Source organism: Amblyomma mixtum, chromosome 6, assembly GCF_055824585.1.
Source record: "Amblyomma mixtum isolate Tamu chromosome 6, ASM5582458v1, whole genome shotgun sequence".
Classification (NCBI taxonomy): domain Eukaryota; kingdom Metazoa; phylum Arthropoda; class Arachnida; order Ixodida; family Ixodidae; genus Amblyomma; species Amblyomma mixtum.
The window spans coordinates 154,011,209-154,036,667 of NC_143017.1; the positions used below are offsets into that span (position 1 = coordinate 154,011,209).

At 47.1% G+C, this 25,459-nt stretch overlaps 1 long non-coding RNA gene and 1 other non-coding gene across 3 annotated transcripts in view; one reads left to right on the forward strand and one right to left on the reverse strand.

Moving 5' to 3' along the window:
• Window positions 1-847: 847 nt before the first annotated feature.
• Window positions 848-920, forward strand: TRNAV-CAC (transfer RNA valine (anticodon CAC)). The gene has a single exon. It is a non-coding gene; the product is annotated as a tRNA-Val (tRNA).
• A 3,830-nt stretch (window positions 921-4,750) lies between these two features.
• LOC149340854 (uncharacterized) overlaps window positions 4,751-25,459 on the reverse strand; it is a 118,732-nt gene continuing 98,023 nt past the window's right edge. For both annotated transcript variants that reach the window (XR_016283658.1, XR_016283657.1), the window contains exons 3-5: window positions 9,301-9,452; window positions 7,424-7,540; window positions 4,751-4,948 (exon numbers count right to left, since the gene is read on the reverse strand). This is a non-coding gene — a long non-coding RNA (uncharacterized LOC149340854). The remainder of the gene's footprint in view (window positions 4,949-7,423; window positions 7,541-9,300; window positions 9,453-25,459) is intronic.

Genomic DNA, 25,459 nt, shown 5'->3' on the forward strand with positions numbered 1-25,459 from the left:
GACCTCGCGCCATCTCTTGGCAAGTTTTCGATCTGCAGACACCTATAGCGAACCGAGCCCGGAGACCTAACCATCATCTAACCGTCCCACTTTCTCCCTTAGGTCTCATTCTTTCACCGTGGTCTCAGGCCACCCTCACCAATAGATATTGACGAATGAATGAATGAACGATTTTTTTTTCTTTCTCTTCTGGCGGCCACTGGTCCTCGGTTTTGGCGCCGTGGTTTTGTCCTCGGCAGGCTCCCTAGTCCTCGGGGGAACGTGGCGCTCTCTTTCTGCAGTTATTACAAGTGTCGGGTGGCGCGTAAATTTAAAAAGCCGATGCGACAACCACAAGCGCAGGACACTTCAGAAGCCTATCGGGGCAGTGCAGTTTCCCTTGTTTTTTTGTTTAGGGAGTGGGGGGAGGTTGGAGGGCTATTTTCTTCTGCTCCTGTCTCTGCTAGATTCCTAGCAGCTACAGGCAAACTCGCAAGGATCGACGACGCACTACACTCGGCATACTATGCGTAAGCCGTCCACATTATTTTCGAATAAAAACTGTCGTTGACGCGTTTTCCTTTGCTGCGTCCGAAGGAAATCATCCAGTGCTGTAATTTTATTCCCAATGACGCATATCATTCCATGCTGACTAACCATAGGTCGTAAAGGATAGTGAGAGAAAGGAAACGTACATACGAGTCGATTAAGGCGAGCATTTGTCAGCAGCTCCTTGAATTCTGAGAGAGAATGCTGCCACCCAGCACAATTCACCAAAATTCATGAAGAAATATTAATATGAAAGGATATTCGGCGAAGAGTGTATCTTCGGATACTCATCGTTCAAAACAGTGCGCACTGCCATCCGGTTTCCGTGGTGTAGCGGTTATCACGTGCGCCTCACACGCGCAAGGTCCCCGGTTCGATCCCGGGCGGAAACATGAGTTTTTTTTTTCGGAAGTTTTGTTTTAAATATTCACACATTTATAATTTTACACTATGTTTCTCATAGTGGTTAATGTCAGGGTTCGTGCGCTAAGAAGAATGCAGTATGTCGCCGTCTTCTTCATCAGAATGTTCTTAGTCACGTGGGAATCAGCGGAAACGAGAGAGCTGATGCATGTGCCGCACTTGCCCGCAATCGTGAAATAAAACAAGTAAACATACCGCATAGGGACTGCATGAGGTTGGTTCAAAATAAACTTAGGGGGAAATGGCAAGCTTCATGGGACAACGAGGTTAACAACAAGCTGCACTTGGTAAAGCCCGTCTTGGGTGAATGGAAGACCTGCAGGCACCAGGAACGCTTTATGGAAATAATTTTGTGTCGTCTCCGCATCGGACACACAAACATTACACATAATTTCTTACTAACGAAACAAGACAAACCACTCTGTGAAAGATGTGGAGGCGAGCTCACAATAAACTATATTTTACTCTCATGTTCATACCTCGGAAAACTAAGGAAGAAACACTTCATTAAGTTTTATAAAGAATGCATTCCTTTACACCCTGCGTTGCTCTTAGGTGAAAATGCCATTGTTAACCCCTCTTGTGTTTTTAGCTTTTTAAAAGAAGCAGGTGTTCTTGAGGAACTGTAAATTTTAATCCACTGCTTCGCTTTTTATATAATACACTTCAGCCTTGTTCTCATCGTCGAGAAGAAGTCTGAGGTCTTGATTTGATTGGCTGGGAACCTCAATTTTCTTACCCAGCCAAGGACCGCTGATGAGGTTACTCGGCCTCCTTAAAAGTTTTTACTTGTAGATAGATCTAAAATTTCTTCCCTCTTTTATTACTCGGTACAAGAAACTTTAGACCCTGTACACAATTTTTTCACACAACAGCAAAAATCTGCATAAAAGAAATATCCTATACCTTGAGCTTGGCGCATGATAGCCTTAGCTGCTTATGCGCCATTAAACCCAACACAAAACACACAACATCTTCATCAGAATGACATCGAAAACTTTGCATGTGGTGAAAAACATGGGTACCAGAAATATTAATCCCATTGACAACATCAGAAATCCTAAATTCAGAGAAACCAACGAAACGTGAAATAGGAGCGGCAAGCAGCATCCATTTCAGCCTTCAAAAGTTTGCGAAGGTAGGCAGTGCTGACCTATATCAATCGCTGGCAGTTATCAAAGCTGAACTTGCACACACAACTTTTGCGACTTCCCATTCTCCCCCTACAATCATTTTATTTTTTTTTTTTTGAAGAACTGGCCATGTCGGACACCCAGGTTGCGATTACTAAAGACCGTACTTGTAGAGGCTTAAGCTTACTGTTGTATACGCAAAACGCTTGTTCGCTTTATTCTTGATAATTGCTATGTCATTTGCAACCCCCATAAGAATTTCGATATTAGAAAGCTGGAATCAGTCCAGGAGAAATCAGTACGCTTCATATTCTACGAATACGACACTACACTATCACCTCGCTGTCACATAGAATGCTTGAGATTAATTATTACACACACTAGTTAATTCTCAAAGCTTTGCATCCCTGTACAGCTGTTCTAACAAAGCTGTCATCGCTAAAAGTTCTCATACACTTAATTATTATCTTTTTTATTGTCGCACTGACATGTATAAACACAGGTTTCCTGACCACCGAATCTAGAGTTCGACGCCTGTAATCTTCAATTCATTACATATGCATAATTTTCTGGAAGCCACTGTCTGTTAACATTCTGATTTTTGTGTTCGTGTTCTGTTGTAAATTACTGTCTTCTTTCATCCAACCCAACTCCTGCAGTAGCCTCTACGAGGTATGTAAAAATAAAGAAATACGAATGTCGGGTGTCGCTGTTTTTCGTTAGGATGTTGCTTTATTTGTTGTTCGTGTTGACCAGCAGCTTTTCCACTGCTAATATACGTGTTTACCTTATGCAGTGCAAGCACCATGAAGCGTACTCTCAGGTGATGAACAAGTACTTTGTCTTTTGGGCGCTGTGTTTGTTCGTTATGCTGTTGCGTGCTGTACGCGCACATATCACATTTTTGTAAAAAAAAAAAAAATGGTTTCGAAGGCCACTTCAGATTCAGCGAAGTCATCAAGCTTCTTTGTTTTGCTCAGTGTACCACGATTTCTCTAAATCCTTGCCTTAGAAATTAATGAGAACAGAATATAGGAAAGCAAACAAAAAGATTTCGAAAGAACAAGAAGGAATGAATGGTTAAGAAAAGTCTGGATATGACTTTGCGCTGTAAATGATATTAATAACAGAAACGGTCAGTGTATTTTTCTTGAGATAAGCAACTAAAATTTTCCCGGAATAAATGAATGAAGGTCGCAGGAAAGACATACATCCACCTCTTGTACACACTGAGCGCAACAACATAATCTATGACGCTTGTGCAGTTTCTAATCTCACGAGCGGTGTTATCGGCTCTTGACCTTTTCATGCACTTAGCAAGCCCCGCTTCCCCCTTACTGCTTAAAGAAAGAACGAATAGAAAAATCGAGGACACCGGCAGAGAAGAGAGTAGTTGGAAGGCTCTTACTGGGCTTCCAAACAGGACGCTCTCAAGGTTTGTCGAGATCATCAAGGAAATTGTTTCCGCAAAGCCTGGAGTGATCGCACAAATGCTTTCGGCGTCCCGTCACGTGGCAAGCACCGGCCGTTTGTAGACAGGCAACGTCGGATAGCTATTTAGGTCTACGCGGAATGTACCTTCGGTCGCTAATAAGATTGCCCCCCTCTGCAGAGCGTGGGCTCACACGCGCCACTTACAATAACCTCTATCGGCACGGCATGCATGTTCTTTCCTTCTTGGTGTTTTTAGCTGAATTTGAACTCCCTCGCGCGCGCAGGTGTGAGCGTGCGTGTGTGTGAGAGAGTGATAAACCGAAGACCAGCAGCCGACGACCGAATATACCACTTCTGTAGCTTTCGCAGCTGCGCGATGTTTTCTGTAGCGCTCGATTTGTGCCTTAATACAAAGGTGCATCGTAAACCTGCGAGTCTCACTCTTACGCAGCCACTGTACATTATCATAATTTTTGCGCGAGCGCTACTGCCCTGCCGCTTCTGATAGCAAAAGAAGTTTTAGCTGCTTTGAAAGAGAAATGTATTAATTTTCAGTGGTACACGTTGTTAATAGCAACTGTTGGCACGAGTGGAATGAGAAAGAAACGGAGTGCATAAAACAATACTTTTCTCCGATTTGCCTGCTTGCGTAGGCGGAATTTTCGAAAAACTATTGCACCAAAAGGCGGGTGCTCTTGCAGCGTTTAAAAGAAATTTTAATCTCGATGCATACAAAGAGGCTTTCGGCTCCAGTGGACAGTTATTTAGAAGTGGTGTTCTTGAAAACACCAAAAATTACGCACACACACACACAAAAAAAACGCGTGTTAGAGCCCCAATAGCATTGGGTATAAGTGACAAAACGCAAGCATATTTGGCATGTTTTAGGATCGTGCATATTCCGTTAAGTATAGGCAATTTCTTTCAGTTGAGCTCCCCTATCAGCTCTTTACTTTTTCTTGTTCAAAGTTAAGAGACATCGCCAAAACGTGACCCGTGGTGTTCTGGTACTGAGTGCCCAGACCTCCGTCTATAACGCCAAAGCACAAACCAGGATAAGACGAAATGGTTTGATTTGAATTCAGGAAACGAGACGCAGGCAACTCCCAAAAGCAAAATGCGCAAAGGATAAGTCACCAAAATCATAATCGCATAAGCGCACTGCTTTCGCACTATACGTCTGATCATTCCTTCAGTTTCTTTTTTTTTAGCTCAGATATGTGTTCTCAAAATTAGTTTTGCTTTCTTTATTCGCTCTTCAGTTTCCTTGATTAAAATCTTTATTCTCGATGTTCCAAGGAAAACCGGCGCTGGCTCTCGACGGGGTGCGGCCGGAGGTCCCTGCTGGTCTATCAGAAACACTTCAACTTGTACGGAGGAATGGGCGACGGTCTGCACCGACCATCGCAGCAGTCCGTGTGGTTCATGCACTGAAAACAAGCGCGCTGGCTGTGAGGAGGCGTTCTGCCGTAAGGGTGCGCTTTCCGACAGTACGCATCGATTTGAAAGATGCCGCAGATGGCACTGGGATACAGGCAGAAAATTATTTCACAAACACTCAAGTAGCGCAGCCTGGCATGCATGTGTAAGCGGTATACAGCACAGCATGCCTCGACACGTATAAGAGTGCTGTTCTGTGTTGTTGAAAAATTTATGGACCAAATATAGTTCTGTGGGCTGGCATCTAAGTGTGCAACACACATTTCCCGATGAGTTTCGGGGCGCCATCGCTGCTGCAAAGGATGCCATTAGATGAAAGTATTTAGCGCAAAATGACTCACTGCTACGGCTGGAAGCGCGAAAGGAAGGAGCGCTATTATCGCTAATGGCCTCTCAATGCAAATTGGGGATGCTTGCCTTTATTGACTTAGGAAATGTCGGGAAAGCAAATCGAGCGTCAGCGTTTCTGCTTCTTCTTTGAGAAAGGAAACCATCTAAACCCTATTTATGCATCAATATATGTGTTAATTTATTTGATTTTAATATTTAATATGCATTGTTTTACCTGTTACCACAATCCTCGCCCTGCTTATAAACAAGGCCTTTTGAATTTCACCCTATTTTGAATCATCAGAAGATGTGTTAAAATCGAGTTAAAATCGATTTCTACTCGAAAACGCACGGTCAGAAATGAATAGTATATCGATGCACAAGGCTCCAGCATTGCAGAGAAACAATACCATGCGTCTTGTAATTATTCTAGAGAGTTACTTTCCACTACCAGTTGATGGTTTTAAACATTGTTCAACGTTTGTTTTAATCTGTGGGAAAGTTCGACTGATATACTTTGGAAGCGAGAGGCGAGAACGCAGGTACTGGCGTGGTGTTTCATCGGCATCGGTACTCTATAACGACATTCTGCTCCAGCGCGGTGGGGGGTTTAAAATGACCGCTGTAATGTAGAAGGTTTTCGCAGCGCACAAAACGGGATAGGCGTAGCACAGACGGAGACGTGTTGTCCATGGGGACGGTGGTGTACACGATGCGGTAATTGTTATAAAAGAAAAAAGAAAGCACGTCTGAACTGGTGAGCAGTTTCGCGGTGTACGATGCCATTTCTAGTTTTGTTTTTGTAAATAAATAAGTAACACCAAGAACCCCGAGATCTTAAACATTTTGTTGAATAGCCCGAATCCGAATCTGAGCTAAAAATATGCCCCCCCCCCCCCCCCCCCCTTGATTTCCTATGAAAATAAAGCCCAGAAACGAAAGGCGCTCCTTATACAAGAGATGGCACTAAAAAGTACGTGCGCCACACCGTAAGCAGTTACCTTAGACGAGCGTGCCGCATCCCTCTGCCCTCGTCATGCCCTCCTCCTTTCACAATAACTCTCCTCCTCCTCCTTCCTCAGTAGCCTATTTGCAAGGATGTTACAATCCTCCACGGGTATCTTCATCCAGGAGGTTACTAACCATCCACGGTAACCGCACTCCATTTACTGCTGCGGCAACACCGACGCTCAACCTAAAGAACGAGCGCTTTGCAGCTGTGCTGTAGATGGAAAAGAACTGCAAGATTTTTTGCTCTCTCTTGAGGTGGGGAAGTGGGAACTATGGATAACAACAAAAATGACTAAATTTCCAAATAAAGTGCCGCCTTAGAGAGCATGCAAGGACACCACTGCGGCGCTCACAGCTGTACATTTGATAATCATTGGTGAAATATTTTCAGGGGCCTCCACATAAATTTCGATGCTGAGACACCGAAGCTGTCACTGCTTCATGCATAGTATGGGTAGTTTAACGCATGATATGAAATGTGCCGCTAAGCACCAAGCAAAACCAGGCTTATTTATTCGGTTTGGCATAATTTGGTGGCAATCGCCAGAAAAACGTCTGCGAGCTCATTTAACGGTTGTACCACAGCAAGCATAAAAAAGGAGAGATTTTTTCAGTATTGAAAGGGCTCAACACGAAGATGGGCACGACAGGTTTGAAGGACAGCATTGAGCGACCGTCGTCTGCTACAGACGACACGGGCCAACAGCAGAGCAATGTAATTTGTTGCAATGACTCGTTCCGCATCTACGATGTTCATCTAACTTTTTTTGTATTAGTGTAGCAGTGCATAACACAAAAAAGAGGTACAGCCAGCATCTCCCTTGTGTAGAGCGCTATAGCAGTATTCTTGATGTAATAAATACTGAAGTTAGAACGCATCCCATAGTTTCCGAGCAAGGTGCTCGTAATCCCCTTGCTTGCAAGTCTATGGGGTTCTACTTGCGCGATAGCGTTGCCTTTTAATGGTAGAAGCTGAGACAAGGCGTCGGTTATTATGCGGGAATGTGCGCCGCTCGAGAGCTATACACAGGAGTGACGCGGACTATACACACAGCAAAATCCATTTCAAGACCTTGCCCGTCGCCTTGAACACACGAAACAAGACACAAGTATTGCAACCGTACCAGCATCTCTCTCTTGTAACAAAAGTTGTAAAACCTCTTGTCCTGCAAGCAGCCCCTGGATATCGTCGCAGCGATGAATATCACCAGGATGATCCCGTAGATTACTTTGGCACACATCTGCAAGGAAACAAAGCTCGCCAGTCGAAGAGCACCTTTTCTTTTCAAAGAAGTAATGACTGGTCAAACAAACTTTCACTAAGGGCTCCTGCCTTTATAAGAAGCAGCGGTCAAATTTTTCACAGTTTAGAAATGAGGAGCAACGGGAGACCCCTATGCTCAGCTGAGACCCTGAGAACCAACTCTGGGCCGTGCAACTGGCCGAAGACGCCACCAAAGCTCAAGAGCTCTTGGCCGTCGTGGTTAGGTGAGCGGTCCTAATACCCAATTGATTGTTGAACAAATAAAAGTTATTTCATTCACACACCTACAGTTAGAATAAACTTCACAGAACATGCATTTAAGTTATATTTATATGCTCTTCATAATCACAAACAGTGTAACGATGACAGTTTCCTTTAAAAAGGGTGCTTGTCGAAACACTGGCCATCGACTTTAGACGCCATATAGTCTCTTATTTTGAAGGAAACTGAGTCTAGTATATCACGCAGCAGCCAGGAATGGTAATAGTGCACTGGTGTCTACACGTAATCATCTTATCCAGTATTCAATAAGTTAGGTGAAAGTAGCCAAACAACAAGACGAGTACCCTGCGTTATTCAACTCAGCCTTCGTGTTGCAACGGCAAGCCGCAGAATACACAGAAACCTTTTATGTGGTGAAAAAGCGCAACGTCTGGTAAGCATAATGAACACGGTTCTTTAATAGCTACCTACATAAATCGCCGTAAAACCATAAAAGCTACACATATCGGAGCATAAAGTGACTTCATCGGCGTAAACAACCGGTGTGAAAAAGTGGAGTACAATCGCCGATAGCACTTTGTGGTATCTCCCTGCTGTCCGTATTGTCGAGCTGTGTGAATCTAAGCATAAAGTACCAACTAGCCTAGCAATTCGTTTCAACCAAGTCCTACGAGTCTAGTCATCACATGTCTTATTCCCACTCACTGCTAGTGTTTGTGCCGCTGACGTAGCGCGTGTAAGTGGCGAATCGAGCAATGAGTACGAAACCTCACTCCGGAAGAACCAAAAGGAGGTCACGTCCGACCGCTTCCGACATGACCGCGGCGGGGACCTTCGCTCATCCCTTGATTGCCGCGCACACCCGTTCGCCCGCGCAAACTTGTCCCGAACGAATTCTGCGCGTTTGCCGCCTCTGCACAGCCATCATCCATTTTAAATTTTCCGAGCCCAGCTGCGAGCTTCACCCGCTATGTCAGCCGGGTGCTGTGGCGCTTCGCGTTTCCTGCGGCGTGTTTGAACGACGTGTGCCACGAGACACTTACATCATTCACTCGAATGGCCGCGGGCTTCCTTTCTTCCTTCTTTACACCCCTGACAAAGATTCAAACCCGACAGCGAGCACGCGCGTTCAGCCCGGCCCCCATACGCTTTTGTTCTTTTACTTTCTTTGTACCGCGAGCGTGCTGTCAAAAGCTCATTACATCGCGTTGGACGGACCTCGTGTGTAGGTTCCACGTGAGGTCTTGTCGTCAACTTTTCCTTCGGTTGCCACCAACGTGTTGGACAATTGCGTTCACCGTTTGAATAAAGACTTTCAAGTCGTCTCGGTGTGATTAACCCCGTTCGCTCGCACAACTGCCTAGTGCGTCGGTTGAAAAAAAAAAAAAAACTGACAAGGAGGCTCGCTCTTGTTTTCGTGTCGTCCGGGGTCAAACCGCCGGTTGTTACAGGATGCGCGAACAGGAAAATGAAAGTAATTTTGTTGCGCCGTGCTGCGCAGCAGAAATCACTCACTGTCTGTCGACAGCACGCGGCAGCCCGGGGCGAGGAGATGCTTGGCCCGACGTCAGGTCATGCGTCTGGAAAATAGTCGTTCTGTCCGTAGAAAGCGATCTCTATCGTGGGCGGCGGCAGCGCCTGTGCGGTGTTCGTTTGATAATGAAAACCTGTAAAAAAAAAGTACTCTGGTATTTTCCAGAGGGCAGATGGGTTTTGTTCGGTTGAACGACTTCCCGCTCAGTTAAACTGTTTACTATACCGGGAACGCAAGCCTTAAAATGCATGTAGAAGAGACATTGTTGTTTGAGTGCCTGGATTCTGAAAAACATCCTACTCATTGGTTGCGGTGGCTATGAAAGGTACCATTGCTTAGGCAATCTGCTGTATGCTTGGAGGACATGAATAACCTTTTGTAAGAACTTAAAGAAACCTCGCAGAGTTTCAAATGAAATCTCACAAAGCTGCATCCTTTAGTGCTCCGGATGGCGCCGCTCCAGAAAGTCTACATTCATCTATTGCAAGAGGAAGCGGCTGTGCTGCTTTATTTCGCCCTAGGTTGGTGCGTGCCTCAGAGCACGTCGGGGGAACAGCGCTTCGCTGGCTACCAATGCCTTTATAACTTAGCTGCAATATTCTTTAACACACCTTTTCACAAAGCTGCAAAATTTGCCGGGCATGATGCAAAGGGAACTGCTTGTAGAGTTTGAGGCCTTGTTTTTCATAACACCTGAGTTATGAACCTCGAAAAATTTGCTATTTTGGCGACCGTGGCTTTTCCTCTTCTCTTGTCAATGAAAACTGATTTTGAGGGAATGAAAGGCGCTGTAACTGCGGTACTACGCTATACACTCCAATCTCATTATGCGCGAAGGGAGGATGGTGAGAGTGAAAGAAGAAAGCGAGGAAGAGCTTAGAACACCTGGGAATGTTTACGGAGGTCAACAACAACAACAAGCTGGGGATCTTTGACGTGCACTGACATCACACAGCATACGGCCAGCTTTTGCGTTTCAGCGAAATGCGGCCGCCACCGCACTAAAACATTTTGACCCTCCTTTAGCGGTAGCTATCCGCACTGCAGTGCGGTGTCTTCGGACATCTGTCACATGATGTGGGCCTGCCCCTCCAACTCGGCTATTCCTCCCATCCCCAACCCAACCCTGGAGGACTGGGAGGCGATCCTGCTCGGCTGCTCTGACCTGCAGGCTCAACGGGCCTTGGTCGGGCGCGCCCGGCCGGCGGCCACCGCCACTGGGGTCCCAAACTAAGGACCTCCACCTAGTGCTTATAAGGATCGGTCCCTTACGGGCTGATCCAAGCATACCTCCTGTCTCTTCCTAATAAATGTTTTCACAACCACCACCACCGCCGCCGATTTGAACCCGGGTACTCCGGCTCAGTATACGAGCGCCTCTTGCCATTTGCACTTTACACAAGCAGGTGCACCCGCTAGGGCAGGAACTGCGAGGTGTTCGTAACGTTCCGTCCAGTGGTCCGTGATCATGCCGAGGTCTTTCACATGAGACAGAAGACGTCCAGCCGGGGGCAGCCATCTGTGCTTCTCGGTGGGAAGAAGCAGAAAAAGCGTTAAAAAGGCCTGAAAGACGACAGTGACTCAGGAGAGATGCAGAGAATATAAGGCCAGCACGACGGCTACCCTTATACAGAACGCGAAAAGCTAATTCGTTTAAATGACGAACTCTTTCCGGACAGAGGGGAAACAGCTGATACCTTAATTTGTTTTTATTGCAGGTGAAAAAAAAATATGGTTTATGGTATACCATAAACCATAATGAGTCCGTCATTTAAACGAATTAGCTTTCCGCGTTCTGTTTATTCACAATGTAGAGTGATAATTTTGGCGCCATTAATCCCCAAGAGACACGCAGTTCAGGCCATTGTCAACCGAATGAAAGTTGATGGCATCATAGAGTTTCTTACTATTACCTAGAGGGAAAGCTGGCGGCGCTGCACTTCAGCCACCATGGACGCTCAAAGCATCATGGGGCGGTGAGCTACTTGTTGCAAGACAGTCGTATTTTTTCAGGAACACGGAGTGGCACTACTGAGTGTTTCATTCCGAAAACGCTGTTCGTGTGTGCGCAGACGACTTTCGCGCGAACGCAGTGTGCAAAAGCCATAGTAGTGAGAACGCAATAACACACGACGCCAATAAAAGGTTTCACTTTTCCGAAATGCCATTAAAAAACATCTTAAAGTATCTAAGCAACAATATATTTTTTTAATTGTTGAAAAGTACGCCTGTTAGTTACGAAATATTAGTTTTTGCAGTGTTCATTACTTGGCCAATAAGAAAGCTAGCCATCTCTAATTTTGGGCAAACTTTGCACTTAAATGCTTTTCTGCTCGTTTGTTGCAATTTACAGACAGGATATTGAATGTTAGGACATTCGCAGTTATCGAACAGCTTTATTTTTGCGTTATTTTTGGCCAAAAGTTGTAGTTCTGCAGTCGGTAGCTCACCGCCCCATGATGCTTTGAGCGCCCATGGTGGCTGAAGTGGTCTCGAGGGACCTCCATGCAAACTCCCATAGACGGGTTGCCAGCTTTCCCTCTAGGTAATAGTAAGAAACTCCATCGCATAGAACAGCCATGCAGAGCTCTGTTGTGCTGGCCTTATATTTTCTGCCTCTCTCCCGTGTCACTGGCCACTGGCCAGACGCCTTCTGTGCCTAGTACTTAAACGCGGCTGTATGCATATAATATATACCGGGTGTCCCAGCTAAATGTAACCAAACTTTAAAAAAAAGCCGAAGTGTCCTAGTACAGGGAAACCAACTGAGGGTTGTTCATAGTCGCGTGGCCTAGTCTTGAGTATTTTTTTTCGCTCTTAAAAGTTAATTAATTAGTTATGTTTAATTATCTAACTTTTTAATTATTGACTTCAGGAAGAAACTGTCAATGCAAAAGTCTTAGATCGCCTCGAAAAACCGCTAGTGGTGCTGTTTCCGTCAAGTAGTGATTTACGTAGCGTCATTTATTGGCCTTAAAAGAAAGTTGTCACGTGACCAGCTGCTCGCTCACTTCTCTGCCCCAATGTGAACCCACAGTCTCATCGAGGAGAGGACTTCAGAAAAAACGGATTTTATTCTTTAAGGTGCGTCTTGGGACGTTGAAGTGGCACAGTTGTCACGTGGAAGCTTTTTCTTATTGTGCGGGTTATTTATTTATTTATTTATTACATACTGTTGGCCTCTCTTTGAGGCCGTAACAGGATTGGGTGCACATATGCATGAAAAAGTACACAATAAAAGACTGCAGAGAAGGAACTTTTCACTCTCATAGAAAGAAACATGGTAAATGACACATGGTGACAATGTTAACCGTTTTGAAAGTGGTTTGCTACCTTCGACACGAATGCTTCAGGAGTGAGCTGGCTTACAACTTCAGAAGGCAACATATTCCATTCACGGATTACATGCGGGAAGTATGAAAATTTGAATGCATCACTGTGGTATCTATATTCAGATAGATGTTTTTCATGTTTTGTTCTTGTGACACGTGTATTAGGCGTAAGCAGGTATCTAGTTTTATCAAGTTTTGTGTCGTTATTCAAAAGGAGGAACAAGAACTTAAGCCGCAACAGTCTAGCTCGTGCGTGAATTGTAGATAGGCCGGCTTTTTGTAAAAGCAGTGAGGGAGAGTCATGGCGACTGTATTTGTTATAAATGAAGTGGACAGCTTTTCGCTGAACACTTTCTAATCTATCAATATATTGTTTAGTGTAGGGCAACCAGGCAATAATACTGTATTCTATAACTGAGCGGACAAGTGAAATGTAGGCTAACAGTTTTGTTTCAGGTGAAGCAAGTCGAAGGGAACGTCTTACGGTATAAAGCGCTGAATGTGCCTTTGTGGCAATGTGTGTCACGTGCTTGTTCCAACGTAGATCGGAGCTAATAATCACACCAAGATACTTGAATTGCTCTACTTTTGTAAGGGACTTCTGTTCAATTCCATAAGTGAAGTTTAATTGTTGTTTCTTTCTTGTGACGGTCATGCAGACGGTTTTCTCCAGGTTGAGGGCCATCTGCCAGTTGTCGCACCATTCCGATATGTACAGCAGGGATTTGTTAAGCAGTATTTGGTCGGCAGAGCTATTGATTTCTTTGTACATCACACAATCATCCGCAAACATACGTACTGTTGCATCAATATTCTTGCACAGATCATTAATAAAGAGAAGGAAAAGAATTGGGGCGAGCACTGACCCTTGTGGTACGCCAGATAATACTGCTGCTAAATCTGACTGGCTGTTTTCAAAACAGACAAACTGATGTCGATCAGTTAAGTAGGCTTTTATCCAATTAGTTATTGAGCCGTTTCCAAGAAAGTGAACTAGCTTGTAGTGAAGTTTAGAATGAGATACCCGGTCGAATGCTTTTGAGAAATCAAGGAATACCATATCTATTTGCCCCCCTTTGTCTATTGTCATAGCTAGGTCGTGGACAGTTTCTACTAATTGCGTTGTCGTGGACAAACCTTTTCGGAAGCCATGTTGATTGGGAATAAGTAAATTGTGGTTTTCTACAAACGTTGTAATGTGCTTCAAAATTAAATGTTCTAAGATTTTACAAGCCGTACATGTAAGGGAAATAGGGCGATAGTTGGAAGCATTTGCTGGGTCTCCTGATTTATACAGGAGATTTATATTTATGGTTAAAGGCCGGTAAAAAAACTACTTTACGTAAATATTACTTAGCCGGAAATGTCTCAGTAAGATGTTTCTCAAAGCGATCTACAACTTTTCCATCGACACTTTGTTCCTCAAGTAAATAATTAAAAAGTTAGTTAATTAAGCTCAACTAATTAGTCAACCTTGAGGACCGAAAAAATTCAGGGGGCACTTTGACTGTCTAAAGTGGGTAGAGGCGGAAGCGTTTTCCGCACCACCTTCGCTGTTTCTGTGGCACTGGTGGCGTCACATATAATTGAGTACTAATTACTAAGTGATGACAAATCACTGATTAATGGTTAATTACTTATTAATGCCTGAATACTAATTAACTACTAATTAATGACGCTTAAGCTTCGCCTTTAGCAGTGGAATGCGACAGCGCGTTGTAGCGCTGCCAGGGAGTCCACGGAACGCCACCACCCGTTCGGCGCGATGCCTTGCCCTTTGAAAGCAACGCTTTTTGAGGAAAGGAAATGGCGCAGTAATTCTCTGTCATCTCGGTGGACACCTGAACCGCACCGTAGAGGAAGGGAGGAAGTGGGAGTGAAAGAAGATAGATAAGAGCAGCCGTAATGAAGAAAATGAAAATTGTATTTGAGGAAAGGAAATTACGCAGTAACTGTCTCACAAAATTCAGGGGGGCACTTTTCTGACCGGAAGTGTTTGGTTTGGTTTATGGGGTTTAACGTCCCAAAGCGACTCAGGCTATGAGAGACGCCGTAGTGGAGGGCTCCGGAAATTTCGACCACCTGGGGTTCTTTAACGTGCACTGACATCGCACAGTACACGGGCCTCCAGAATTGGTCACTGATGTGTGGTTAAGATGTTAAGCTTCGCCCCTAAGAGTGGAACGCGACAGCGTCTTGCAACGCTGCCAAGGAGTCCATAGAACGCCATCGCCCATTCGGTTCTACGCCTCGCTCGTCGGTAAATTGGTTTTTGAGGAAAGGAAATGTATCTGTCTCTCATTTGTCGGTGGACACGTAAACCTCGCCGGAAGGGAATGGAGGAGGATGAGAGTGAGTGAAGACACCGTATTCACTAGACGTGCCTTTGTTCATTCCAAACCATCGAGCTGGCATGGCGGAGTGGATAGCATGCTCGTCTCTCACGCCGAAGACCGGGGTTCGATTCCTGAGCTCGACGAATTTCTTAATCGGTTTTATTTATTTATATGGCCTGACTAGTAAAGCTAATTAGGCTAATTGGGTAATTAAGCAATTAACTAAGCTCAGTCCCACTTACTTGGAGCATGACTATACGATCCCTTCAATTGGTTGCATGGTTACTAGCCAAAGTACAATTGGCCCCGTTTGAAATTCGCGCACTGTGACGTCACGACCGTTTCCACCAATTGTTGAGTAGTACCAGTTTTTAAAGCAGGCAACCGTCATGATCCGTCCAACTACCGTCCAATTTCTTTAACCTGCATTGCATGCAAACTATTAGAGCATATTATATATTCACAAACCGCATCTCACCTTGATTCTAACTCTTTCTTTTTTTCCAATCAGCACGGCTTCCGATCCGGTTACTCATGCGAAACCCAACTATTCGAATTCACTACCGACCTTAACCTAAACTTAGATTCTTCATTCCAGACAGACGTCATTTACCTTGATTTTTCAAAAGCATTTGATCGTGTACCCCACCAACGCCTTTTAGCTAAACTTTCATGCTTATGCCTCGATCCCCTGATATTAAAATGGATTCGCTGCTTCCTAACTGATCGCTCTCAATTCACTGCTATCGATAATGACAATTCTTCCACAACAAAAGTTTTCTCTGGTGTGCCTCAGGGCTCGGTGCTCGGCCCACTTTTATTTTTAATCTTCATCAATGATCTTCCTTCCGACATTTCATCGACAATTCGTCTTTTCGCAGATGACTGCGTCCTGTACCGCCGCATAACTACTAACAATGATCAGGAATTGCTCCAAAGCGACCTAAACAGGATTGAAAGCTGGTGTTCCACATGGCTAATGACGCTCAACGTAACGAAATGCAAATACATGCAGGTATCACGCAAGCGCACTAATATCGACTATGCTTATTCACTCAGTTCAACCATCCTTACTAAAGCCGAATCATACCGGTATCTTGGCATCCATATCACGAGCAACCTCACTTGGTCCGAGCACATCACGAAGATTGCTGCTGATGCATCTAAAACACTCGGCTTTATCAGACGCAACCTCAGTTTCTCCCCTTCTTCCATTCGCAGCCTAGCCTACAAAACTTTCGTCCGTAGCAAACTTGAATTTGCATCCCCAATATGGAACCCACATCAAGCCTACTTAATAGCCAGCCTAGAAGCCGTCCAAAACCGTGCAGCCCGCTTTATTTCCTCCAACTATGACACCCGCTCTAGCATTACCAAAATAAAATTATCTGCCGACATCGAGCCTCTCGCGCATAGGCGTATAATTGCCCGTTTATCATTATTCCATAAATTGTACTATTGTTTTCCCTCACTTCGACACTCCCTTCTGCTCCCTCCCCTCCGAACATCACGCCGTCTTTTCAACTCCATGAGCATCCTAAGACTTCATGGCTCCTCAAACGCATTTAACAAGTCATTTCTGCCTCTTGCCATTAATGAATGGAATTCACTACCCGAATTAATTGTCACTGAACGCGATGCTCTGAAATTCCGCCAAATGCTGTCATTGCACTTGAAATCCCAATGTGGGTAACTGTTGCCTTTGCGTTTTATTTTTATGTTATGATTGTTTGATATACTACTGCACCTGTCTGCCTGATTTATAAACGTGTTTTTCTTTTTTTTTCTCTTCCAAGCAACGATTGTTTCACTGTATACTTTTTCTTCACTGTATACTTTTTTCAGTTTTTTTTTCACTGTTTTACTGTACTTTTTTGTATATGTATTTTTTTTTGACCTAATAATGTCATTACTTGCTTCGATGTTCGCCCCCCCCTTATGTAATACCCCGCCAGGGGTCTTTAAGGGCCATTAAATGATGATGATGATGATAATTGAAAAGCGTGACATTTTCTGTCGACAACTGCTGCTTACAACGATGAGACATTAAAGGCTTCCGCCTTAAAATACTGCAGACTAGGTCACGCGACTCTCAACAACCCTCATCTGGTTTCAGACGGCTAGGACACCCCGTGTTTTTTAAAAGCTTGGTTTTACATTTAGCTGGGACACCTGGTATACGAGTATACTTTCGCCGCTGCTAGATGCATAGCCACGACCATTAAAGGGATACTGAGGCGGTTTTCGAATCAGCTAACCTTCTAGGGTTTTGAAGTAGTGTCATTGCTGATCACGTCTGTGAAATTATTTTTTCGATTTTTGCTAAAACAGTGGCGCAATCACCAATTAAAAACGCGATGTTTAAATTTCCCGCGCCCCGCGCGAGCGCAGGAGAGGGGAACAGCGGAGAGGGAAACCTCGTCCATGTCGGCCAGCGTGGCGTCATGTTCAGGAGCCGGGGATGCTTCGGCGCACGCGAGCGCGCTTTCAGCGCGCGTTGTTTCTCGTGCTGCATGCGTTGTTCCTCGTACTGCGAGCGTTGCGACGTACAAAGCGTGTCAGCCGACCTTGAGAATCAGATTCAACAGGTACTACTCTGCGTTCGTGTCCACGAACAACTACGGCCGCGACTGTGTCGTCTTCCACTGTTTTCCGCAAGACCACAAGCTCGCAGCGCAACCGCTCGCTGCTGTGACAAAGAATTCAAGCCGACTAAAGCAAGCTTACTCTGCTCGAAACACTTTCGTAAAAGCGGCTACAGGCAGAGCTTGTCCTAGTGTGATCTCTGGAGATTTCTGTCGAAAAGGCGCGGCTGAACCATGACACAGTTCCATCGATTTCCTCGCGCATAAGAGGCGTGTCACCATTCCGAAGAAGCGCCTCTTTTAAAAGTAGAAACATGCTCACTTAGCCCCTGAAGAAACCTTATAGAGGCTTAAGCATGTGTCGCTCTCCTCAGCTTAGGTGCGGCCAGACCACCTGAGACGTGCTGATATGTTTTGCCGTACTAGTAGCGTGTCCCACCAGGCGTCGGGTCCAGGAGCACCGCCGCAGTGCCGAAGGAGGAAGGAAACATGGGCCGGAGACGGGGTTTAGGGGAAGTGAAGGAAAAAAAACTGTATTTACATGGTTACATGATTAATTACATTATTTACAAGAGCGGGACTGAGAATGGCTCTCAGTGGAAGGGGAACGTCTTCGTCAACCGTAGTCGACTGGAGCTAGCAGGCTTCTTCGGCCACACTCACGGCCGAGTTGAATATCGTTCGGTTTCCCCAGATCCCTGGCTGGGGAATAATGGTCGACGAGCACTGTCCAATCGGATGGACCGAAGGGGACGTTCTTGTTACCACCCACGGCTGGGCAGGTGCGGGTTTTTCCACTCTCTCGCAGCTGGGTCGATGAGAGGGGGAGATGCTGACTAATCCAGCCCTGCGGGAAAGGAATCTCCCGAAGTCCTCCAGCAGGTGAATGAACTTGCTTCCCCGCCGATTGCCCAGAACGCGAGTCGGGGACACAGAATTCTTCAATTATCCGCCAGCGTGACCGGCGCCGGCACGTCGCCTCTGCTGTGGTCGCTCGGACAATACCTCCGGCGCGTCCCCGGCCTTCGCCGCTATAGTGGTCACCTCCGCTCAAGGAACTTCGCTCGGGTTACTGCTGACAATAGCCCTAGACATTCCTGCTACACTAATCCGCTGAGGCTCGGAGGGGCATTCCAAGCATCCCACTTCCCATGGTCGTCGCGAGGTTGTCGGCCTTGTTGATTGTTCACGGTAGCTGCTTGATCGGGCCCACGTGGTCCGAAGTACGATCACAACAGCACGTCCGCCGCCCGAAGAGGTCTCGTAGTGGTTGCAGCCAACGCTGCTGCGCGCAGAGACCTGGAGTTGTGTCCGTTCGGCTTTTGGTCACAGCTGGACCCAAAGGTTCTTCTTGCTTCGTTGACAACTGTAACGGTCTCAACCAGCAAGGTACACAGCCCAACAAGCAGAAAGCGCCAAACCGACTTTAAGAACTGCCAAGCTGTTTTCGGTCGACAAAGTCTGTTTAGAAAAAAATGAGCTGTCGCGTGAAATTTACGTCCTCCTCCGAAAGTTTCCAAGTTTGACCAAACCAGAATACACAGAGCTTGTTTAGCCAAAAGGGAAAAATTTCCTAAAATTTTTTTTTTGGGGGGGGGTGCCGTAGCACGGTTTATGTCACAGAAAGCCACCTCCCGTGAGAGCACAAAGGGAAGGTGGAGCTGCTGAACACACATACAAACAGACAAAAATGATTCCCGCTAAAGCAAAAAACAAAATACAAATTTGCATAGCGGATTAACGTCCGGGGAGTCAGGAAAGGGCATTACACGGGAAAGCTTCGGCTGAGGCCATCAGCGTTGCCATTACTCGCACCTTTCGGCAACGCATGTGAACTGAGTCCCGCAATGCCAAGCTCCGAAATTTCGCTCTCATTTCGCATAGGAGAGTGTAATGAACAAAAGACAAAAAACAAGCATTAAACTCAATATGAGATTATGCGTCATATCCGCCCCTTGCGTGGCCGCGGTCCGACAGCTGCTTTAGCAGATGAGACATTGCATAATGCTAGGAATTCCAGCTTGCATTTCTGTACAGGAGAGTTAAATGAACAAAAGAAACAAGCATTCAACTCAAGACGGGATTATTCCTCGAATCCGTCTACAAACAGCGTTGTGACTCAAGGAATTTACTGGTTCCTATTTTTCAGCCGCCCCCTTCGCGGCCGCGGTCGGATTGCTGCTCTAGCAGGTGCAACAGGACACAAGGCTAGGAATTTCAGCTTGGGACCCTTAACTGTTCCTCGTCCAAGTCTCGCGGTTCTGAAGTTTGGCTGACGCTCAGAAAGCAGAATGCGAGAAGGGAACGAACGAGTGCGAATGCCGTGCCAGCGTATCCGTCTCTCTCGGAATGGGTTCGCGCGTGGCGTTCTCTTGGCTTGTGTTCCCACGGGGCGGGTGCGAACTCTTGAGCACCGAGGTGCCAAATTGGGGCGGCTACGCGGTTCGGATTTCAGTCGAGCAGTCAACAAGAGCCGCACTTTCCCCTTAATTAACTCTTCCCGTTTGGCCACCTCTTTACGCTGCCGCTCCGTGGAAACCCTCGCTGTTGGTTTGCGGGGCGCGTCACTAGCCATCGCGGAACCGTCACAGGTTAAGTCGTCGGCGTTCGCCTCATTTCCAATTTGCGATCCAGCCTGCTCTGGCTCACTACCGTGAGAGTTTATAAGGGTTACAGGGACACGTTTGCCCTCTTCACCCACGTGCTCTGCTGGCGCTGCGAATTCTGGAGCCTTCGAACTGGTGAGGACCTGCGCAGCGTTATCTCCAAGACTAAGGCCCTTTTCTTTGGGCAGCCTATCCAAGCGATTTGGGAAAATCGAGGGATGCTGCATAGGCAGGTCTTGGGAGACGGCTGCCTCGGTCAGACGCAGCCCGAGCGGGCTCTCGATCGCGACGCGGGCAGTAAGTTGGTCGTGTTGGATACCTTTACTATCCTTATACTGGCGGTACAGCAGGCCAGAACGGAGCTGGAAAGGTATGTTCTTCCGTGACACACCTATGGCACTTTGGTGACTCAAGTTGCGTAGAGATTGGTCTTTCTCTTGCTCAGCGGTGAACGTTTCTCTGTCCACACGAAGGAGTTCGAGAAAGCCATCCGAGTGGGGTAACACAAGATTGGTATTCAATTCCTCACCTAGCTCCAGCTCATCACTTGCGCCTGATTCGGAAGACTCACTATTGCTTGCACTACTATCGGTGCTCTTTACCCCTGTGCTAGAAGTGAGTAAGTCCTGGGCTGGCTCGTCATTAGGTAGCGCGGAGCCGTCACAGCTTAAGTCGCCGGCGTTCGTCTCATCGTCTGTTTGTAACAAAGCCTGCTCTAGCTCATCACCGTGAGAATTTACAGGCTTCGGGCCTACAGGTTGAGGTTTGCCCTGTTCAACAACGTGCTCTGCTGGCGCTGCGACCTCACGAGCCTTCGAAATGGTAAGGACCTGCGTAGCATTATCTCCAAAACAAAGGCCTTTTTCTTTAGGCAGCATATCCAAGCGATTTGAGAAAATCGAGGGATGCTGCTTAGGCAGGTTTTGGGAGACGGCTGCCTCGGTCAGACGCACCCCGAGCGGGCTCTCGATCGCGACGCAGGCATTGGGCAAAGACTGTTTTCATTGGAGCATAACTCAATTTCGGGTGTTTGGTCGCGAGCGGCTGTCGTTCCCTCATTGTTGAACTGATCATTGTTCCGAGGCAGCGATGAGGCGCATTCCTCGCTTACAGTAGAACCCTCATCTGTCGCTTTCAGCGCGCGACTGTTTTCTGGAGGACTATATCTCGGCGCTGCGCCTACACCTTTCTGAGTTGCAAGGGCAATCTCTGCGGCATCCCGCTTTTCAGCTAACGCTGCGCTCTGGCTTGGAGCGCCAGAGTCGCTGTCAGGTGACTGACAACGACGCTCTGTGCCGTAGATTATCGCGTCAACTTCCCGACTGCCACTGTTCTTCTGAGCAACTACATTGTGCGTAGCTGACCAAGCGAGGCTCTTTGGCTGGTCACTGACGCACTGATGGGAGCGCTGCCCGCTGCTATCACTCCGGCTTTTAGACTCGCGTCTGTACACGAATTCCGAAGTATCGGAAGAGGGCACTTTTCGCTTTGTCGTAGTTGCTGGCATCCTCATCGGACAGTCGCGCTAATACGGCGCTGACATCGCAAGGAAGGATGGCCAGCAACATCATTGACCATTCGCCCTGATCTAGCTCCTCCTCCGTACATATGTGTTCAAAATTCGCGAGGAAAGTTCTGAAGCTCTCGCCTCTCTGAAAAGTCCGCAACCGATCTCGCGTCCTTCGCCGTCTGAGAAACTGAGTCTTACGTGTGAGCTCCTGCTGCTCTCGTTCACGTAGTTCCTCGAGCTCAGCGCGTCTCTTACGGCATTGCTCCTGCCATTCTTTTTCAACCCTGTCTGCCTTCTCCTTGCGTTCTTTTTCAACCCTGACGGCCTTCTCCTTGCGTTCCTTTTCAACCCTGTCGGCCTCCTCCTTAGCGTTCCTGATTCCCTCCTGAATGACTTCCCAGGTCTCCCAAATTTTGTCGGCCTCCTCCTTAGCACCACATTCCTTAATAGCCTCAATCAGATGCGGCTTTCTGTGACTTTTCCTGGCCTCAATACCCAGCTTTTCACACAGCAACATCAACTCTGGCTTCTTTAGCTTGCTCAAATCCATGGCAACTTCCGAACGAGGACTTTCATAAAATAAGCTGCTACGTGAAATGCTTAAGCGAGCACGTGCAGAAAAACAATCTACAGGTAGTGATAAATTTCCAGAGTTATCAAGCCTGGCAGATTCTTAAAGAAAGTCAAGCGCTCACCACTGCTGAAGCCAGGACCAAGCGTGGAAGATCCCACCGCTGCCACCAGTTGATATGTTTTGCCGTACTAGTAGCGTGTCCCACCAGGCGTCGGGTCCAGTAGCACCGCCGCAGTGCCGAAGGAGGAAGGAAACGTGGGCCGGAGACGGGGTTTAGGGGAAGTGAAGGAAAAAAAAACTGTATTTACATGGTTACATGATTAATTACATTATTTACAAGAGCGGGACTGAGAATGGCTCTCAGTGGAAGGGGAACGTCTTCGTCAACCGTAGTAGACTGGAGCTAGCAGGCTTCTTCGGCCACACTCACGGCAGAGTTAAATATCGTTCGGTTTCCCCAGATCCCTGGCTGGGGAATAATGGTCGACGAGCACTGTCCAATCGGATGGACCGAAGGGGACGTTCTTGTTACCACCCACGGCTGGGCAGGTGCGGGTTTTTCCACTCTCTCGCAGCTGGGTCGATGAGAGGGGGAGATGCTGACTCATCCAGCCCTGCGGGAAAGGAATCTCCCGAAGTCCTCCAGCAGGTGAATGAACTTGCTTCCCCGCCGATTGCCCAGAACGCGAGTCGGGGACACAGAATTCTTCAATTATCCGCCAGCGTGACCGGCGCCGGCACGTCGCCTCTGCTGTGGTCGCTCGGACAATACCTCCGGCACGTCCCCGGCCTTCGCCGCTATAGTGGTCACCTCCGCTCAAGGAACTTCGCTGGGGTTACTGCTGACAATAGCCTTAGACATTCCTGCTACACTAATCCGCTGAGGCTCGGAGGGGCATTCCAAGCATCCCACTTCCCATGGTCGTCGCGAGGTTGTCGGCCTTGTTGATTGTTCACGGTAGCTGCTTGATCAGGCCCACGTGGTCCGAAGTACGGTCACAACAGTGCTCAGCAAGGCTCGGTTAGTGATTTTATACTCGGTTCGACGTCTCAAAGCAAGCAAGCAGAGCAAAGCACAATAAAGCAAAGCAAGCAAGCATCGAAGCTCTTCATATGCGGCATCTCGTTTAATCCTAGCTAAGCAATTAAAATGAAAGCGTTCGACGTTGATTTCGGATGCAAATTTATGAGTGAAATGAATGCCAACCGAGTTTTTGCAAAAAACACCGCAACCTTACTCGGTTTCTTCATCAAGTTGTGGCAGCGGGCGAGTTGCAGCTAGCTTGGCTTTTAAACACACGTATAGTTGGCAACTACTTCACTGAAAACTGCAAATCTAGGAAGGGCGAACGTTTCCGAGGCAGCGATTAATATTTTCTGGCATCTGCTGAACGCGCCAGGAGTGAAGCGTATTTGTGCGCGTATTTGGCTTGGTTTCCAGCGCACCATGATTGCGTCACTATCTTGTGGTCACATGCCTCGCAGTGCTTGGCCACTGCGCTTCGCTAATTTTGACACCAACTTTGCGCTCCTTCATCGTTCACTTGAAATACTTTCTTGCCCCAACCTGCAACGCCGGGTACTGAGAACAAGATTTACACAGTGCTTTGGGCCTTTTCTTTAGGATGACGCTCTTCCGGGCGAGCCAGGAGGCGTCCGGTGGTGGTAATTGACTTGAGTATTGTTCGCACCCCTTCCTTTCCGAGAATACGAGCCGATGTTGTGCTGGCACCTTTTACGCATGGTCTGTATCGCGTCTTTGACGCTGGCGTATGCTTGTGCTAGGAATAGAATTTTTTGCTTGTGTCTTTTTTGGTTTCAGGCGATACGTGGAATGAGCAAACTGTAGTATCCTTTTCTTCGGTGGTCAGTAAAAAAAAATAGTCGCCGTATTCGCTTTTACAACGACACGGAAAGCTGCGATCTGCCCTCAACGCAGCGCCGGATCCGCATCGGCAGCTTCTCCAGTCCTCAAAGTGACGTCACGACCTCTCTTGACCAATCACGGGCGGCGGCGCGCCGCGCGGCGTGCCCCGCGGCACAGGCCGCATATTTCGGCTAAAAAAGGCAATTCGCGCTTGTTTTTGCCTTAATTGGATGCGATATTCCAGTATACAGCACGAAAAACTATAGGATGCCGCTGCCAGCCCGATTTTCAGAAAAAGTGCTTCAGTCTCCCTTTAAGATTTCTCCTCTCGGACAGACCTTGAAGCTTTCAACAAACGAAAACACCACCACCATGCCACTCCGGTGGTGGAGAGATCGCCTTTTTTCCTCCGATTCTTCTCCCTGGATCTTTCATCGTGCAGCGTGAATAGTTCCAGACAAATTCGTACAGTGACTATCGTGGAAGGACGCTGGGACGCGTACGCCCTACAGAAAGGCGTCATAAAATCAACGCATATCTGCAAACGTCGTGCGTGAAGAATAAAGCCAGAGTATATAAATCCTGCCTTTTCGCGAAGCTTGCACCGGCCGAATGCGCGAGTCTGTATTATATCCTTCGACGCCGGCGGCTCCATGCGTGCTCGTGCGTCCGTATAAACGCGCATGCATACGCGGACCGCATTTCACGCGCATTCCACATCCCTCGCCGCGGTGATTCTGGACATAGCACGCCGCGTTGGCGCGTGCATTTGCGGCGAGTTTATGCAATCGCGAAACCACGCACCGCCGGCTGGCGGCGGCATAGAGGAACGCCGGTTTCAAGGCTGACTCCGTTCTTTCGCATGGGCTTCGCTGTTGGCGGTGTCGTCGAAGCCGGTTCGTTCCGGGCGACACGTCCGCTCCTGGTTCCGGGATTACGGTGATTACGCGCGTCGCTGCGCGTCGAGTCAAGCGCGTCCTGGGAAAATGTGTGTGTTTGTCTCGGCTCATGGCCGATGCACGGAAGCTTGTCCTCGTTTGGAAACTATATCTTCGAAACTATTCAAAACTTTATTCTCTTGAAGCACAGCAAAAATAAAGACAAAAAACTCATGCGACTGTGAAAATTCTATTTTTTTTTTATGAACTTGCGCGTTTGATCTTTGCTTTGTAGACAGGTTGAAAGATTCCTCACATTCTTCTTGGATTTTTTTTTATGGGGGTTTAACGTCCCAAAGCGGCTCAGGCTATGAGGGACGCCGTAGTGAAGGGCTCCGGAAATTTCGACCACCTGGGGTTCTTTAACGTGCATTGACATCGCACAGTACACG